This window comes from Schistocerca nitens, chromosome 6 (genome assembly GCF_023898315.1).
Source record: "Schistocerca nitens isolate TAMUIC-IGC-003100 chromosome 6, iqSchNite1.1, whole genome shotgun sequence".
Classification (NCBI taxonomy): Eukaryota; Metazoa; Arthropoda; class Insecta; order Orthoptera; family Acrididae; genus Schistocerca; species Schistocerca nitens.
In genome coordinates, this window is record NC_064619.1 from 336,314,729 (window position 1) to 336,326,585 (window position 11,857).

The 11,857-nt window shown below is 40.8% G+C and overlaps 1 protein-coding gene across 1 annotated transcript in view; it reads right to left on the reverse strand.

Moving 5' to 3' along the window:
* The window catches only part of LOC126262994 (probable cytochrome P450 6a14), a 119,668-nt gene extending 108,095 nt beyond the window's left edge, over positions 1-11,573 (reverse strand). Inside the window, exon 1 of the mRNA XM_049959948.1 lies at positions 11,421-11,573. The gene's annotated coding sequence lies outside the window, so the exon portion shown is untranslated. The remainder of the gene's footprint in view (positions 1-11,420) is intronic.
* Between the last annotated feature and the right edge of the window lie 284 nt (positions 11,574-11,857).

Sequence of the window (11,857 nt, forward strand, 5' to 3'; positions counted from 1 at the left end):
GAATACGGTCACACAGTGACCGAAATCTGGATATGCAATAAACATTATTTGCCAGTGATTGCTTTAGACTGCCATATACTAACTGAAATAAATACAGTTGCTGGGCAGAACTGCTTCCCAATGGAATAAAACCTATTATGGCTCTACATCTACACGGATACTCTGCAAATCATACTTAAGTGCCTGGAAGAGGGTTCATCGAAACACCTTTACAATAATCATCTAATATTCGAAAAACGGCTTTGTTTTAATGGTGTCCATCCCAAATCCTGTGTCATGTCTGTGACACTCTCCCCTGCTTCGCGGCAGTAAAAAACGCGGTGCTCTTCTTTGAACTTTCTCGATGTACTCCGTTAATCCTATCTGGTAATGATCCCAGACTGTGCAGCAATACTCCAAAATAAGAGGGACAAGCGTAGTGTAGACAGTCTCCTTAGTAGATCTCTTACATTTTCTATGTGTTCTGCCAGTAAAACGCAGTCTTTGGTTTGGCTTCCCAACAACATTTTCTATCAGTTCTTTCCAATTTAATTTGTTCATAATTGTAATTCCTAGGTATTTAGTTTAATTTATGGTCTTTAGATTAGACTGATTTATCGTGTAACCGAAGTTTAACGGATTCCTTTTAGCACTCATATGGATGACCTCACACTTTTCATTATTTAAGTTCAATTGCCAATTTTTATACCATTTAGATATCTTTTCCAAATCGTTTTAATTCCTGTTCAACTTCTGATGAGTTTACTAGACGATAAACGACAGCATTATCCACAAACAACCTAAGACAGCTGCTCAGATTGTCTCCTAAAACGTCTCTATAGATAAGGAACAGCTGAGGGCTTATAACACTAACTTGGGGAACGCCAGAAATCACTTCTGTTTTACTCAACGACTTTCCTTTAATTACTACTAACTACGACCTCTCTGACAGGAAATCAAGAATCCAGTCAAATAATTAAGACGATATTCCATAAGCACGCAATTTCATGACAAGCTGCTTGTGTGGTACAGTTATGGAGCCTTTTGGAAATCTAGAAATACGGAATCAATTTGAAATCCCTTGTCAATCGCATTCAACACTTCGTATGTGTAAAGAACTAGTTGCGTTTCACAAGGACGATGTTTTCTAAATCCGGGTTAACTGTGTGTCATTAGACCGTTTTCTTCGAAGTAATTCATAATGATTCAACACAATATATGTTCCAAAATCCTGCTGCATATCGACGTTAATGGTGTAAGGTTGCCGAATAAATGAAGGTCAGATTCGTACCTTACATGAGAGTTTTATACATCGCAACGGGAAGGTGAATATGACTCCTAACTTAATTCGGCGGTTATGAGCAAATTTACCTATCAGTATGTAATGCAAAACAGGGATGACACTCAATCGACAGTAATTAACACACTGTTCCTGTTCCTATATAATGCATGTCTATGAGCAGAAGGTGCAACAAGCAGCGAGGGGCGTTTTAGTCTGGAATTTCAGAGGGGCGAGCAGAGGCAAGGCCGCACTACCGCGGGTACCACGGAAACCACTTAAAGGGGAGTCCCATGCAGAAAGTCAACGACCAACCAGGTGATGGGGAGAGCGAGTATACGGCCCATCTGAGGGAGGACAGGAAAGAAAGCTTTTAGAAAACTGTGTTTCAGAATTCCAAAGGTATATGAACAAAACGCATTTACGATCACATGTCCAGCGAGTGCTACACATGTGAGAGAGTCAATGTATGCATTTAGGCGACTGGAATGGGCACAAAACGTCCGATTGGCGGAAACGCGCTAGGAAGGAGAAAAGATCCAAAGTTGCGACGCAATTTAATGGTAGGGACCTTGCGATTGGTAGAGAGAGTTTCCACAATATAAGAGGAACGCTTCTATTGATCGAAAAGCTGTGACGTGAAGAACGAAAGAACTCAGGTGGGGAGACCGTTCAGATATGAGTAAGACAAGACGGAAATTTCGGGGCCCTCTTCTCTGAACTGGTGTCAAGTGCAGAATGGAGCGCATAACGCTCTGTACGATGCAGAGAAGAAATTTAGGTGAACACTACTTCACAGTGGCTGACATACAGCTAGAAATTAGCTGGAGCATCGTTTAGCTCCATCTGTGGAGAAAGTAACCAGCCAATTAGTTAATTGTTCTTGTGAGAACTGAGAGGGCATTATTATATGGACGCTGCTCCAACCATGCGCGTATATATCGCCACATGCTACGACTAGGGATGAGTACATGTCTTCTGGAATAATGAGAAAGATAGGGAAAGTTTCTGCTGGGAAATTCAGCAAAGGTTTAATTAGTTTTATAGGAATTTCAGCAGAAGAGAGCGGCCTAGCAGACGACAGCTCATCGCAACTTAAGGTAAATACTGCATGCAGAGGTGTAAAACTGTTGGTTCACCAGCTTGCATCCACTGTAAACTCGAGCGATCTTGGGTAATCTTTTGCTCAATTTGTCACATGACTAACCATCCACCATAGACTTGATTGTCATCCTAAAAATAGTACCGAACTTTGAACCGGCATCGGACGATTTTCGTAGTACTGACCAACATGATAACGTAAGTGCAGGAACAATTTTATAAAGAAACTTCTAGTTAAACTTTAATATTGTCGTGTTTAGAAAAATTTAACCTTCTGAGAGTTAATAGTTAATATTGTTGTGTTTAGGATTATTTCACTTTTTGATGTTGACAAGATGCGTTATCCCGACAACTGTTTTTTGTTGTCACATTGAAAACAATATAAAAGCGTGTATTTTATGCTAATATTGCGACATTAAACATGTCATCTCAACCTTCAACCTACACAGTTCAACCCTAGAATAAGAAAAACCGAAAAAATATTTCACCTTACAATGGTATGGGCCTGTAATTTAGTGGATTACTCCTACTGTCTTTCTTGAATATTGGTGTGACCTGTGCAACTTTCCTGTCCTTTTGGATACAGATCTTTCGTCGAGCGAGCGGATGTACATGATTGTTAAGTATGGAGTCATTGCGTCAGCGTACCATGATAGGAACCTATCTGGTATGCAGTCTGGACCAGAAGACTTGCTTTTATTGAATGATTTATGTTGCTTCACTACTCCGAGGATATCTGTTTAAAGCTACTCATGTTCACAGCTGTTGTTGATTCGAATTCTGGGATACTTACTTCATCTTCTTTTGTGAAGACATTTCGAAAGGCTGTGTTTAGTAACTCTGCTTTCGCAGCACTGTCGTCGATAATATTTCCATTGCTATCGCGCAGAGAAGGCGTTGACTGTGTCTTGCCGCTAGCGTACTTTACATATGACCAGGATCTCTTCGGATTTTCTACTAAGTTCCGAGATAAAGTTTGATTATGAACACTATTATAAACATCTCGCATTGATATCCGCGTCAAGTTTCGAGCCAGTTTTGGAGATTTTGCGTTCATTTTAATTTGGTATGCTTTTTTCGTTGTTTCTGCAACAAAGTTCTAACCCGTTTTGTGTACCAAGGGGGATCAGCTCCGTCATTTGTTAATTTATTTGGTATAAATCTCTCAGTTGGTGTCGGTACTATTTCTTTGAATTCAAACCACATCTGGTCTACTCTTACATTTTTAATTTGGAAGGAGTGAAGATTGTCTCTCAGGAAGGTGTCAAGGGAATTTTCATCTGCTTTTTTGAATAGGTATATTTTTCGTTTATTTTTGTGTTCAGTAATGCCAGTACCCGTTTTGGTGCTCGTTATTAGCTCAGGTTTAATTGTTGCTAAGAGGTCAAGTGTGTTTCCACAATCCATTTATTATTCACGTGGGCACAATTTATGTTGATGTTTTATGCGTACCTCCGGGTTTAAACATATATTTTCGCCAACATATCCACGGTAATTTACAGTAAGCACCAAGTATAATTGTTTGAGTCGGGTATGTGTTTGAAACGAAATTCAAGTTTTCTTTCAACATTTCAGCAATTGTATCATCTGACTTGGGAGGTCGGTAAAAGGATGCAATTATTATTTTATTTCGGTTAGCAAGAATGACCTCTGCCCATAGCAGATCACAGGAACTGTGTGCTTCAATTTGGATACGAGATAAACTACTTCTAACTGAAAGAAACACGCCACCGCCAACTGTGTTTAGCCCATCCGTTCGAAAGACCGTTAGGTTCTTCGATAAATTTCAGCTGAACTTATCTCCGGGTTTAGCCAGCTTTCAGTGTATGTAATATATTTTGTCAGCAACTACACATCCTTACCTATCTTCTCAAGCGATTTCGTCTCTGGAAGCTGGTAAGAAGAACATAATTCCCGACTTTAAACTTCCAACAGTCGACGAATTGAGAAAAGAAGCCAGGAGAAAGCATGTGGAATGTGTAACAAACAAAAGTATGTGGAAGCGATGTATCCTCCGTAGAGTAAAAAGACAATAAATGTGTCACACTACAATCAACGGATGCACCTGAGCTACTAAAGAGTACAGTTGAAAGATACGGTCGTAAGAAGAAACACCATGAAGTAATAAGCGTTCCTTATAGAAAACAACGAAGACATTGTACAAATACACCTGTCAGAAGGTACTATGAAGGGGAGTCAAATGAAAACGGACATCCTGCGCAACAGGGCCATGGAATGGTTCCATTCAAAAGCAATCGCAACATGCGATGAGACATTCAGCCCACTGGGAGACGGGACGACCAGTTCCTGCTTGGTGGAACGCGGTCGGCCGCTGACGGATCCACAACTGTACCCACTCATATACTTCCTCGTCCGACTGAAACCGGCGTCTACGCATGTCTTTCTTCACGTCGCCAAAGGTGTGAAAATCACATGGATGTTGCAGTGCTTCCAGCCATATCACTGAAGGGTAGCTGTTCGTCCGATTGGCAGTGAGGCGGCATACGTTATAGTGATACAGGATAATTCCGCCCGACAGCATTGCGACAGACAGAGGACAAACGCAAAGCTAATAATGGAAACATTCCACACCTATGTCCACCTGCTTAGTTGGTAATGTGTTTGCCTACCATGCAGCGGGCCCGGGTTCGATTCCCGGCCGGGTTGGAGATTTTCTCCGCTCGTGGACTGGATGTTGTGTTGTCCTCGTCATCATTTCATCCTCATCACCGGCACGCAAGTCTCCCAATGTGGCGTCGACTGAAACAAGACTTGCACTCGTCGACCGAACTTCCCACACGTTCATTTAATTTCTTCCGCACCTATCCCGCCAAAGATATCCAAAACTATGTGATCTGAGGCTTTCCCGGCGAATGTGCTGTATCCAAGGTTCTCGGGTGTCCAGCCGGATCCGATCGATCGTGGAACTTCGACGATCGGATCCGGCTGGACACCCGAAAACCTTGGATACATATCCAAAATTGTTAGCACAAGTTTTGGGAAGCTCATGACGACCTCCTTCGACTGCAGGGGCTCTCTGTTTCCTCGAGCTTAGAACCACTGTCATTGTACAACGCTATGAAGACAATGCAGAATCTGCAACGCCCGGGAATGCTGTCGGACGGAAGCATACTGTTGCACAACGCCCGTCCCCACACGGACTATCGGATGAGCGCTAGGTTTCAGCGATTTAACTGGGGAACACTGCAAGACCTTTCATACACCGTGCGTCTTCCATGCTGTGATTTTCGCACCTTTGGTGACCGAAAGACATGCGTGGACGTCGGTTTCAGTCTGACGAGGAAGTGTATGAGTGGATCCGTCACGGGCCGACAGTGTTCTACGAAATAGGAATTGATCGTCTCGTCTCCCAGTGGGCTAGATGTCTTAACGTGTGTTGGGGATGCTCGGTCTTCATTTGACTGCCGCTTGCAGGTGCTAGTTCTTCAATTAGTTTCATAACTTTAAACAATGTAGACTACTAAACGTGACATTGCATGATATAGCGTCTTTGCTCACTTTTGATTTTTTAACGCAGAATTCAATTAAAAATAAAAATGTACCGAATGTTATGTGCTATAACGCATCCTACGCCTTCACAAACAATAAAATAATTTTCACACAACGTCATAATAACTAATAACAAATTCATATGCTGTAGGTTTCAGAGTAATAGTCACGTAGAAAGGAAAGATATGTTCCAATTCCAGTCTATTACGTAATACCGCCATGTGGCTGAAAATGTAAGAAGAAGGACCCTCCGCTCTCAAAGAGGACTCCGTATTTCTTGCAAATGAAATATAAAGGCTAAATTTAAACTATTAGTGATCTTAAAAATGTGCACACGGTTCTTAAGCATCAGGGAAAAATATTTTAAATATTCCTACTTGCTACGTAAATGGATCAGTTACGACAAGTAACACCGTTTGCATTTCTAAAATACATTATATAGGATCTGGAAGCAAAAATGATTAATGGGAAGCAGAAGGAAGTAGCGGTTCTTTAAGGAAACTTATCCTAGTACCTGGCGCTCGTCTCAAGACAGAGTTACTGAAAATTTGTGACGTGGGAAATGACGCTTGCTACTGCAAATCAAATATCAGAAGCAACAGCACGCTCTGAAGCGATTCCTGCAGGGAGAAGCTGAGACTAGCTTAAAGACGACGGCTGCACCGTGGCCCTGATCTTGCGCAACGCAGGCCAGGGACATATCACTCACAGAAGCCTTGGAGCAAGCCTTAAGCCTGATTGACCATTTCATGTCGACAGCAGAGATCTCAACAGAAAACTAAAGATAGCTTTCTCAAATGATAAACAAGTATATACATGTGATCAAAGTGTAAAAAGAGTTTGACAGCAATTAAATTGTTTATACCAGAATTTTACAACAAAATACAGTTTCCATGACGTATTATGACAGGCAAAACACCTAACGATGAAATACATTTCTATACCTTTGGAAAGGAAACATTAATAGGCGTAGATCTAAAAGTTAGTAGAAAATACACTATGTGATCAAAAGTATCTGGACACCTCCAAAACATACGTTTTTCATATTAGGTGCATTGTGCTGCCACCTTCTGGCAGGTACTCCATATCAGCGACCTCAGTAGTCAATTACACATCGTGAGAGAGCAGAATGGGGCTCCGTGGAACTCACGGACTTCGAACATGATCAGGTGATTGTGTGTCACTTGAGTCATGCGTCTGTACGCGAGATTTACACACTCCTAAACATCCCTAGGTCCACCGTTTCCGATGCGATAGTGAAGTACAACACAAAAGCGTACAGGCCGACCTCGTCTGTTGACTGACAGAGACTGCCGACAGTTGAAGAGGGTCATAATGTGTAATAGGCAGACATCTATCCAGACCATCACACAAGAATTCCAAACTGCATCAGGATCCACTGCAAGTACTATGACAGTTAGGCAGGAGGTGAGAAAATTTGGATTTCATGATCGAACAGCTGCTCATAAGCCACACATCACGCCGGTAAATGTCAAACGACGCCTCGCTTGGTGTAAGAAGCGTAAACATTGGACGACTGAACAGTGGAAAAACGTTATGTGGAGTGACGAATCACGGTACAAAATGTGACGATCCGATGGCGGGGTGTGGGTATGGCGAATGCCTGGTGAACGTCATCTGCCAGTGTGTGTAGTGCCAACAGTAAAATTCTGAGGCGGTGGGGTTATGATGTGGTCGGGTTTTTCATGGAGGGGGCTTGCTCCCCTTGTTATTTTACGTGGCACTATCACAGAACAGGCCTACATTGATGTTTTAAGCACCTTCTTGCTTCCCACTGTCGAAGAGCAATTCGACATTGGCGACTGCATCTTTCAACACGATCGAGCACCTGTTCATAATGCATGGCCTATGGCGGAGTGGTTACACGACAATAACATCCGTGTAATGGACTGGCCTGTACAGAGTCCTGACCTGAATCCTATAGAACCCCTTTGGGATTTTTGGAACGCTGACTTCGTTCCAGGCCTCACCGGCCGACATCGATACCTCTCCTCAGTGCAGCACTCCGCGAAGAATGGACTGCCATTCTCCAAGAAACCTTCCAGCACCTGACTGAACGTATGCCTGCGAGAGTGGAAGCTATCACCGAGGCTAAGGGTGGGCCAACACCATACTGAATTCCAGACTTACCGATGGAAGGTGCCACGAATTTTCAGCCAGGTGTCCGCATACTTTTGATCACATAGTGTGTTTTAAAATATCCTGCTCTCCTGCACAAGCAGAAGGCATTAAATCAATTATCGAGAAATGTTAAATATAGTTTCAAGCAACTATTCATAAAATCGATGAAAATTTTTTGAAAAATTTAAATGTCCAATAGCGTAAAAAGTCGTCAAAAATTATGGAAAATCTAAATCTGTGCTCTGCAAATCCCCGTGCGACGTATGAAAGAGGCTACATATTGTACCACATTCCTGTCTCCCGTTTCCACTCCGTTCACATATGTTAAGCGTGAAGAAAGCCTGTAGACAACCTCGTTAATAAATCCACAGTGCCCTAAATTTGCCTTTGCAATTCGTTCAATAGATTTGTGTTGGAGAACTTGATGCGTTTACTGGTGGTTTGAGACGTGAGTCCTCCGAGTTTGCAAGACTTTCCGCAATACACAACGCCTATCCTTAAAGCATCTCTCTTTGTTGGGCATTGTTATGATACTTTCATGCGGACTATACGCATCCCTGAAGAAGCGCGTAAACCTTCTTCGAGTTTTCTTTATCTCCTCCATTAATCCAAGTTTTTAACGATTCCAGACTGTTGAACAATAATCAAGAATCGGTCAAAGGGCAGTTTTATAAACCACTCTGTTTCGTGTATGACTTACACTTGTTACAGAGTCTTCCAACAAATCTAAGTAGTACAGACAGAAGGTAAAACTTTCCTTATAACAATGGGGAAGTCGTAGAATGTGCTACAGTCAATAAAGATAATGAATAACGTCGCCTCCAGACGACGTAATACTGAAAATTAACGCGAAAACCCATCCCACATCGCAATAAATTACGTTCTTCTGAAGAAAAAGACATAGTCAAGCATTAGAAACTTTACACTGGTTGAATATTTTCTTGTAACAAATGTGAAAAGATGAAGTTTTTTTCTCAAAATATGAATATGTATGGCAAACAATCGAAGATCGACTTGTGACAAGTAGTTTTAATAACAAATGTCAACTGAATCGTGAAACTAATAATACAAACAAAGAGTGGACTATAATTACAGAAATTATAATATGCAACGTAATTAACCATCAGGAACGAGGGGCAAACAATATACAGAATAAGATTAAGAATCTGGGGAGAAAACATTTAAATAACTTTAGTAAAGAAAGATGAGTATAAAATTAACTGTAATAGATGGATCAGTGGTCTACAGCAACGAAATGGTACGTAATCTACATAAGTCAAAGGAAAAAAAATGAAACTTATAACGTCACAAGATATTTGATACTATGGAACGGTAACCTATACATAGTTAAATTATTTTAAATTGTTGTAGACAGTTAAAAAAGATGGACCTGGAGTAAAGCTTATGTTAATAAGGATTGCAAGGCAAGAACAAAAAGAAATCACTAAAAATTGTTATCACCAGGTACAAATGCTAGAAATATAGCAGCAAGCAAATAATCACTGTAAGAAAAGAGTCTTATAAACCTGAAGAATATATGTCAGCAAAATGATTATCTTCCTGAAAGACACTGCTATACTCATCATATAGGAGAATAATAAGCCCTGGTGTTCAGTGGAGAAACAAGTTCCCCCTTAATTATAGTTACAGAATATAATAGTAACTTTCTAAATAAAATGTAATGGTAATTAGTAGGGACTGAATATTTGTCTGAAAGCAAAGCTGCTTCAAAAAAGTTCATACTCAGATATGTTTTTACTTTCAAACAAATAAGTAAAAAAGAGTATAATTAGTTTAACTTAACAACTAATTTTGTATGAATTATGTAAAAGTGTAGGGCATAATGCAGTACAGATTTTTCTAATAAGACCTTCAAAATGTTACTATATTACTGCATATAATTACAGTAATTCCCTCTATCCATGTAAAAAACTGTATAAGAATTCAAACTAGCCTAATAAAATATCAATCAAAGGTAAACAACGATGTCTACTTTTACCCTCAGAATGTAAATCTTATGTGAGCTAACATATAAGTTAACATATTGCACATAGTACCAAGAGATTCATATTGCTTTCGCAATCAAAAGAAATTGGAAAGAAACATCAATTCAGAAATGTTTATGGCACAATATCAAGTGATTTCAAAAGCACTATTTTGAAGAAATTTCTGTCTGAGCGTTACAAAGTCAAAGCTTGTCTTCGTCAGAAGAGTATCTGACTGCCAATTGGTGAAGAGATGCCGCAGGGGTTAATGCTAAACTGCCTCCTGCGACCAGGGGTTATATAAGCACCAGCGATGATACATCGCTCGCAGTGACATTGTATCGTTCGCAGCGTACGATATTTGATATTTTCATTTCCAAGTATCTGAGTAAACATATCCTCTGTTGAAGTTCTTGACTCACATCATAATTTTCTCAGCCTAGTGACTGAATCCTGGTAGTTGGAAGCATGGGGTAGAAACCGTTTATGGTCTAACCAGATCCGGTGCTTTTTCTTAAGATTTTATTCAACCTCTAAGGACTTTTTTTAGATTTCTGTACTTTTTCAGTACAGCAGACGTAAATGGTTCCAGTAGTCCGTCACAAGTAGCTACATCACATTCACGCGAAACATTTTAAATGTCTGAGACCATGACTATCCTTTGATAGAGCGAAGCATCTTTTTTTTTTCGTCCGGACGCACAACAGATTAGTAAACAAAAAAGGAGCATATGGCGTTGCTTCCGGTATACGTAGCAATAGCAAGTCAAATTGGATGAATCTTACAGAGAGAAGGAATTAAAACCATTTTCCAGCTGCCTGAAAAACTGCGTTCTGTCAAATATAACATAATCTCTGAGTCACAGAATATTAAATTCTGCGTGGTAAGAAAGGCGGCAAGCAAAAACATCCATGCATTCCAAAGTCTATTTTTATCGTTCTGGTTAGTTAATCATTGAAATTATCCTGCAGTTTGCTCATATTAGTCCAATCACTGTGTACCCGCTTTAACAGCGAGGTTATCAGCATTCTCATTAATCAGTTACCAGAGCCAAAACAAAGATGCGGAGAGCACGCTCGTAACGTAAACACTTACCAATTCTTTAGCGTGGCCGAAAATATGATATTTAATTGTAATACCGTAATTGCATAACTGAAGCAGTTATTCTAATATTTGCACTAAATAATGGCAAGCAAAGCAAGAGGAATATGTGCGGCGAAGAAGACTGCCAGTAATTCGGTCTAACTGCTAGAAGTACATGAAAGTAGAATTATTCTGATCGATCCACGTTTTCAGTACAGATTATTACACAACTGAGAAAGGACGCAGAGTTCAAGTGCATTAGTAGAATGGTACCGTAGTATCATCAGCCACCGTTAATGTGCAGTATGGTAGTCCCGCGTTGCAAACTTGATCATTGTTACCTATGCGTCACGATGCACCACGCCTCTATGTGGACGCAGCGGCTTTCCCGACGACGGGCTGAACTACGTATAACACCAAGCTTCTGCCGGGATAATGTATTAGGTAAGAGCCTTTCGCCCGCGTCCTTCGCAAACTTCGACGTTTATTCCAGTACGCTGAGTCGTAAACATCCGCGCGTGATAGCAGCGCTTCCTAGCGGCAGAACGTAGTACCTTTGAAGTTCTGTGTCGTTCCGCTCGGTGGCAGCACTGGCCTACAGTTCCCGATCGCAGTAAACATGTACATCCTTACTTTGCAGACCACTGTGGCACTATAAAGTGCACGGCAGAGGCTTCTTCCGTATTAGATATAAGGACTTCTTCCTGTTGCATTCATGTATGGAGTATGGGAAGAATGACAATCTAAACGCCCGTGTGTGCGCTGTAATTAATCTAAT